Raw genomic sequence first — 6,537 nt, 5'->3', positions numbered from 1 at the left:
ACCCTAAAAGTCCCAAATCCCAATGGTATTGAGCCAGAGGTGTGGCATAACAAACATGATTGTAGATGGACACTTGCAATGGATTTGTTGTTGTCGAGGACTTGAACCCCCAGATGGCACGGTTCGTTGTCTGGCCGGAGAGAGACAGGCAACACCAGCAAGGTCCGAACACAAAGCTCTTTATTGAAGAGTGCACACAACAGTAGAGAGCAGCCCGTCTCCAAAGAGAACCAGCAGCCTCTAAGTAAAACTCATAGGTTTTTATAGACAGTCCCGTCGCGTCACAGATTTATTCATAAAGCAGCCCCCCCCCCATATTAGTTAAAATCCTCTTTCTCTGGATATTAGGAAAAGCTTTTTCACTAGGAGGGTGGTGAAACACTGGAATGCGTTACCTAAGGAGGTGGTGGAATCTCCTTCCTTAGAAGTTTTTAAGGTCAGGCTTGACAAAGCCCTGGCTGGGATGATTTAATTGGGGATCGGTCCTGCTTTGAGCAGGGGGTTGGACTAGATGACCTCCTGAGGTCCCTTCCAACCCTGATATTCTATGATTCTATGATTCTATATGCATGCACATCTACCCCCCTTATTGTAGATAACTTTTAGCAAATCGTAGTGCTTCACTAACTTTCTTATCGGTACGGGTGTCAACCAGGAGACGAGGAGTTAAAACAGACATAACACAAGAGCAGGGAGTGGAAAACAGAGCCTCTGTATCTCAAGGACTGTTCCCAGCACATCTGGTACAAAAATGCAGGAATGCAGGCCTCCCCTTTTTTCTCACTCTCTGTAACTTAAACAAATATTCCTTCATTCTACTTTCAGAGACTTGCCCAGCAGCCTCTCTTCGCCTGACTTTGGTTCGGTTGGCATAACTGCCTCCTGCTTAGCTTTTCTGACCTAACAGTTGCCCCTTTGTCCCCAGAGTGCCATAGGGGAACTCTTGGGACATACTGGCCTCTGTGGGTAGTGACTGGGGACCAATCACTGGTTGGTAGGGCACAGCTTGGTACCCATTCAACAGCCACATCTTAACATAACATACAAAATTATTAGGCCACAAACAATTACAACGGCACTGCGAAGCAAGTTATGTAACCAGCCACCTATATCTGGAACCCAACTGAACAAATTGCTCCACCATGAGTGGACTCACTCTCCTCCATGGTCTTTTGCAACTTGCATAAGGTGGTTTGCTCTTTCCCAGGTGGCGTTATAAACGTCCGGAACATATACACAGCATTCTTGCCTAATTAACGCACGTGTTCCTCCCTGAGAGGCCAGCAAAATATCTAATGCCAAGCGGTTTTGGAGAACCATGTGCCTTAGTTTTTTTTGTTTGGTTGCCAAATCTACCAAGGCATCGGCAGTAGTATTTGACATCATCTCCATCACTCCCTGAAGTCTCATGATTCCTTCCCCACTACGCCAGGGATACCTCCACAGGTGAAGACAAATCCTGCACAAGCACCCGTCCAATCATTTAGGGCACGCCAAGTAAGGGGGCGAGAGTCATTCGCATCTTCCTCAGCCCATCTTACATTTCTGATTTTCCCTTTAGGGAGACTTGCGCGATATACTACAGGTGGTTCTAACCAAGCCAAGTAGCAGGATCCACTCCAGGAAGGAGAGAGGGCTAGGTATGCCTTGTTATCACACACCCAGTATACTCCAAAAAGGGTAGGCGTGACTTTGGACCAGGTATTATTAATACATTTGTACCATCCGGTCCAAGATGGGAGGAGGGAGAATTTAGCCACGGAGGCGTTAGAGGAACATAAACACATAGTATGAGTTGCCAGGTTATACCCAAGCGTGCAATTTATAACATAATAGTCAATCAGCGTATGATCTTTATACAAAAAGTGTTCTTCCCCATGCAGACTGCACTTGTTACCCGTGAATCTATACCACGCGGAGGTGCAAGAGGTTGCCCCATCCAGGAGAGAGATATTAGGACCCCTTTTACTCCCGAAATGAGTGCCATTAAAGTAGGCTGTGCACTCACTATTACCCAAAGCTATTTTCCCTTCTCTTAAGAGGCACCATTGACCAACTTGTTTCCAAGCTATTAGATACCTGCTTTCAGAGATGCAGGTATCAGCCCAGGTAATATTTCAATTGCCTGAAGAATTCATTCAGGACGGGGTCCAGGTCATATTCATTGCACTAAGGGGAATAGGAGCCCTGGGAAGACCTTTTTGGCTGTCTGCTGGTATTAATGAGCACACCCAGCATGAAGTGTTTTGTAGGGCTGGCATACGAGATTTCGTTTCATGGGCAAGACGTATAAATGTGTTAGAACTGTGTGATTCTATAGTCTCAACTCCCCAGAAAAGAAAGATAACAAATACTAAACAGATTAAAAACACAAGAACCCAGCTTAGAGAACAGGGCCATCTTTCTCTGAGAGGACACCACCAACTCAAGGTTTTTTTAGCTGCAGCCGGAGCTTCAGGTCGCCCAAAGGGGTAGCAGTCCATTTGTCTTGAGCACAGATGTTGTCTGCTTCTGATTCACCCGGGTCACGGTGGGGTGAATGTGCATGGCTCCCTTGAAGTCCGACGCTGTCTGCTTCTGGGGAACCTTTTTCCAGGTCAGATTCCCTAGCGGTGCAATACAGGTTAGCTCTGTCAGTGGACAAGGGAGAGGTTACTAGCACTTCACCTTGTTTTTTCCCCTGCTGTCCAAAAGGAGGAAAGACAAAAACCCAGAAGGAGGGACAGGCTGATCAGTAGTTGAAGTGAAGTCATCTTGAGGTGGAGGGGTCTTTTTGCAGTAAGAAGTATGGGTCTAGGCAGTCAGTCCCTGGCACTTCACAGCGGCGTTGGTAGTTAGCAGGACTTAATAAGGACCTTTCCAGCATGGGGCCAGAGTAGTCTTTTGTTGATGGACCTTTATGTAGACCCAGTCACCTGGTTTTAACAAATGGCAGGTTTGCTCAGGATCCTTGGAGCAGGACTTCTTTCACCTGTAAATACAGAGACCTAACACATTTCATTAATGTCTGGCAGTATTTTACAGATCTCACAGCTGCTTGGGCACATTCAAGCCCCCCTCTTTCTTGGCTGTTAGCCAAATCCTAGCTGTGAGTAGTGTCCTTGGGCAGGCCAGCGTCTTATCTTTGGACCGAGCCTGCCAGCTACAGCGTTGAATTAGCTCGTCCTCCGTTCCTTTTCTTCTCCCCTTCTTGGCTTCTATTAACCTGTAAAGGAAACTTTCACTTTCCACTGACACCCCTTTGTTCAAAAATGAACACATGTACATTGCCCATTATACAGCACTTTAGTTTTATTGTTTAATGTATGCCACATACACCCTTCTAGGAAAATGACTTTATTACGGAGCTTTGGAGCAACAAGCCAGGACAAGCACACCCACTTTTGAGGAGTCCACTTGGTACAACCTCTGGTGTCCAATAGCTTTCCTCCCACCCCAGCCCTCTGGCTAGAAATTTGAGGTAGCCAGAAGGATCCCATGTATAATATGGGCAGTGGGTTAACCTTTCATTTCTTTGCTTCCAAAGACTGTTGGTGTGCGCATTTTAACAACAGTTTTTTTTTAATTAAAAGATCTGGACAACTAAATTTCTTTTTCTTACTTAAGCAAATGTATTAAACTTCAGTATATCACATTTTCCTGATATTATCCAAACACTTTGTATTCCAAGTTGAATAAAACAAGTATCTGCATTTTGATTTAACCCTTCTATTTAGTTTTAAACTAAACTGTCCTATGAAAAATTAAACACAGCAATTCTGGCCACAAGACAAACACCACAAGACAGGACATAGAAAACAGAACAGAATTCCTATTGTGCCAGTAAATTCATGAGATGTTGAATTGCTTTTTACTTGGCATCAGTATTTTCTAATTTTCTGAAAGACAAAAAGAACACAGATCTACCCCTTCTGGGCAGTCAGTCATTGCTTAAAATATTTTCTTTTTATACAAATACCCTTATTAATTGCAGGCAAAACAGAGGAATTACCCATATTTTCTTGTATTTGTTTCATAGGCAGCCCAGGTTTCAGTGGCTTCTACCTTATCAGTTAGGTAATTTACATTAAAACAAATGCTTTTTGGCTTGCTTTTGGATCCACAGCTTAAAGATTCTTACTTTAAAAAGGGCACAATAAACTTTACCAGACTTTTGATTGCCTTTTACTTTTAATTCCTGTTTTCACAACACACAACTCTAAAAAGGAAAACACCAACTATTGTAGCCCCTTAGAGTCTAATAGGATCTTAATTAAGTAGCATTATATATTTAAATTCCTTTATACATTTGGGCGGTTAAGTTCCAATAAAACCCCTTATGTTCTTTTAGCTAATTTGTCTAAATTTTTCATAGCCAAATGATTTCAATCACATAGTCTCTTTGCCTGGATTTATTTACAGACATTTCTTTGAAAAAAAGGCCCCTTTTTCCTTCAGAATGGCTGCAAAGAAACCAAAAATTCTTTTTCTTTAGCATAATTCCCTCCAGCAACTACAGAGTTAACTTCTCACTTTCTTTCCTTAAATCACTTGCTTATTTTCCAAAACGACACCCCGATCAACTCAGATTTTACCATTCCAAGTATTATTCCGGGATTTAAGTTTCCCATTCCTGTAATTATTTACTTCTTTTTTTTCACTATGCCCTCCAAGTTTCCAACCTGTTTTCCAGTCTCTCTATCTGTTGCCTGCCCGCTTGGGCCCGATCCTGTTTTTCTCTCTGAACTGTCCTTTCCATGAGCACCAGCTTTGTTCCACTACCAATTTCACAAGGAGGGTGGGCTTCTTAACTAGCCCCCAGCCCTCCTGGTCTCTTCTCTTAAATATTCTCACTCACAAGGGCTACCCGAGTCCTCCCCCGTGTGGCTTGTCACCTGGACAGAACGCACGGCCAATTGGCGGTTTAACTATTCAGTTTCCTCTTATGGCAGACACACTGTTGTTACGGCATATGCTGAGCACAAATGGTTGAATTTTGACAAGTCTCTGAAGGACTGGTACTTGCTTAGCCAGTGCTTCCTTTTCTGCCTGGAAGTCCTGTCTTAAGGCTTGCAACGGGTCCTGAGCATAGGTCAGAAAGCCGAGGGAAAGCCGGAGGAGGGGCAGAAGCAGGCATAGCACAGAGCGGGGCTGGAGACCCCTGAGATGAATAAGAAAAGGAGGAGGAAAGAGGACGTCCTTCTTTTGGCTTATAATCATACCATACAAACAAATAATCCATTTGTCCCGGTCTAAGATCGACCCAAATATCTCTTAAGGAATCCATCCTGTCTGCGGAAAAAGTTCCAAAGGCCGGCCATTCTTTAGTCGGGGACAAATGAGTGGTGAAAGCTGGCCATTGAACCTGACATAAATTATTCATTTTTGATTTAGTTAACCCAGGGGTTCCAGAGATTCCCTTCCAATCTCTGAGTATCAGAGACAACGGGGCGTCCCCTGGGCATTTACTGCCAAACTGTCCCATCCTAGGTGGAAAGGGGACTCAAACCCACAATCCCCAACTCTTAGTATCAAGCGATCGCTTACCTCTCCAGGGACTCGAACCCCGAAGACCCTCTCCAGGGACTCAAACCCCGAAGACCTGGATCTGGAGCCAACTCAACGGGTAGGTGGATGTTGCTGGATTTCTATGGGCTCCTGCTGGTTCACAGAACACGCCTTATCGCCGACGCAGGGATTAGATCACTGGCAAGGCTCCTTGAAGCCGGAGGATGCGCGCTGCCTTGCTTTAGAGTCTGATCCCTCGCCGGAGAGTCAGACGGGTCCCGGTGGAGTTGCCAAATTGTCGAGGACTCGAACCCCAGATGGCACGGTTCGTTGTCTGACCGGAGAGAGACTGGCAACACCAGCAAGGTCCGAACGCAACGCTCTTTATTGAAGAGTGCACACTCCAAAGAGAACCAGCAGCCTCTAAGTAAAACTCGTAGGGTTTTATAGACAGTCCTGTCACGTCACAGATTTATTCATAAAGCAGCCCACCCCCCCATATTAGTTAAAATCCTCTTTCTCTATATGCATGCACATCTACCCCCCTTGTTGTAGATAACTTTTAGCAAATCGTAGTGCTTCACTAACTTTCTTATCGGTACGGGTGTCAACCAGGAGACGAGGAGTTAAAACAGGCATAACACAAGAGCAGGGAGTGGAAAACAGAGCCTCTGTATCTCAAGGGCTGTTCCCAGCACATCTGGTACAAAAATGCAGGAATGCAGGCCTCCCCTTTTTTCTCACTCTCTGTAACTTAAACAAATATTCCTTCATTCTACTTTCAGAGACTTTCCCAGCAGCCTCTCTTAGCCTGACTTTGGTTCGGTTGGCATAACTCCCTCCTGCTTAGCTTTTCTCACCTAACATTGTTATTGCTAATGGTAAATTTTGTAGCTAATGTGTTGCTAGTACCAAGAACTGTAAAAATGTACAATGTGCCTAGCCCTTTGGAAAATCCCTTAAACATGCTAAGAGCGATACATAAAAACACACTTTATGTTAAAAGGCCTTGTTATACTGATGTTTCACAGTTAGAGCCTGTAAACAGTC

At 44.5% G+C, this 6,537-nt stretch overlaps 1 long non-coding RNA gene across 1 annotated transcript; it reads right to left on the bottom strand.

The window, feature by feature from the left end:
- Positions 1-2,711: 2,711 nt before the first annotated feature.
- LOC122462649 lies at positions 2,712-6,532 on the bottom strand. The gene is made up of 2 exons (XR_006285342.1): positions 5,527-6,532; positions 2,712-3,878 (listed from the first exon to the last, which is right to left on the bottom strand). It is a non-coding gene; the product is annotated as an uncharacterized LOC122462649 (long non-coding RNA).
- Between the last annotated feature and the right edge of the window lie 5 nt (positions 6,533-6,537).

Source organism: Chelonia mydas, chromosome 1, assembly GCF_015237465.2.
Source record: "Chelonia mydas isolate rCheMyd1 chromosome 1, rCheMyd1.pri.v2, whole genome shotgun sequence".
Lineage (NCBI taxonomy): Eukaryota > Metazoa > Chordata > Testudines > Cheloniidae > Chelonia > Chelonia mydas.
Note: the sequence above shows the minus strand (reverse complement) of the source record. Positions and strands in the feature narration are given on the sequence as shown.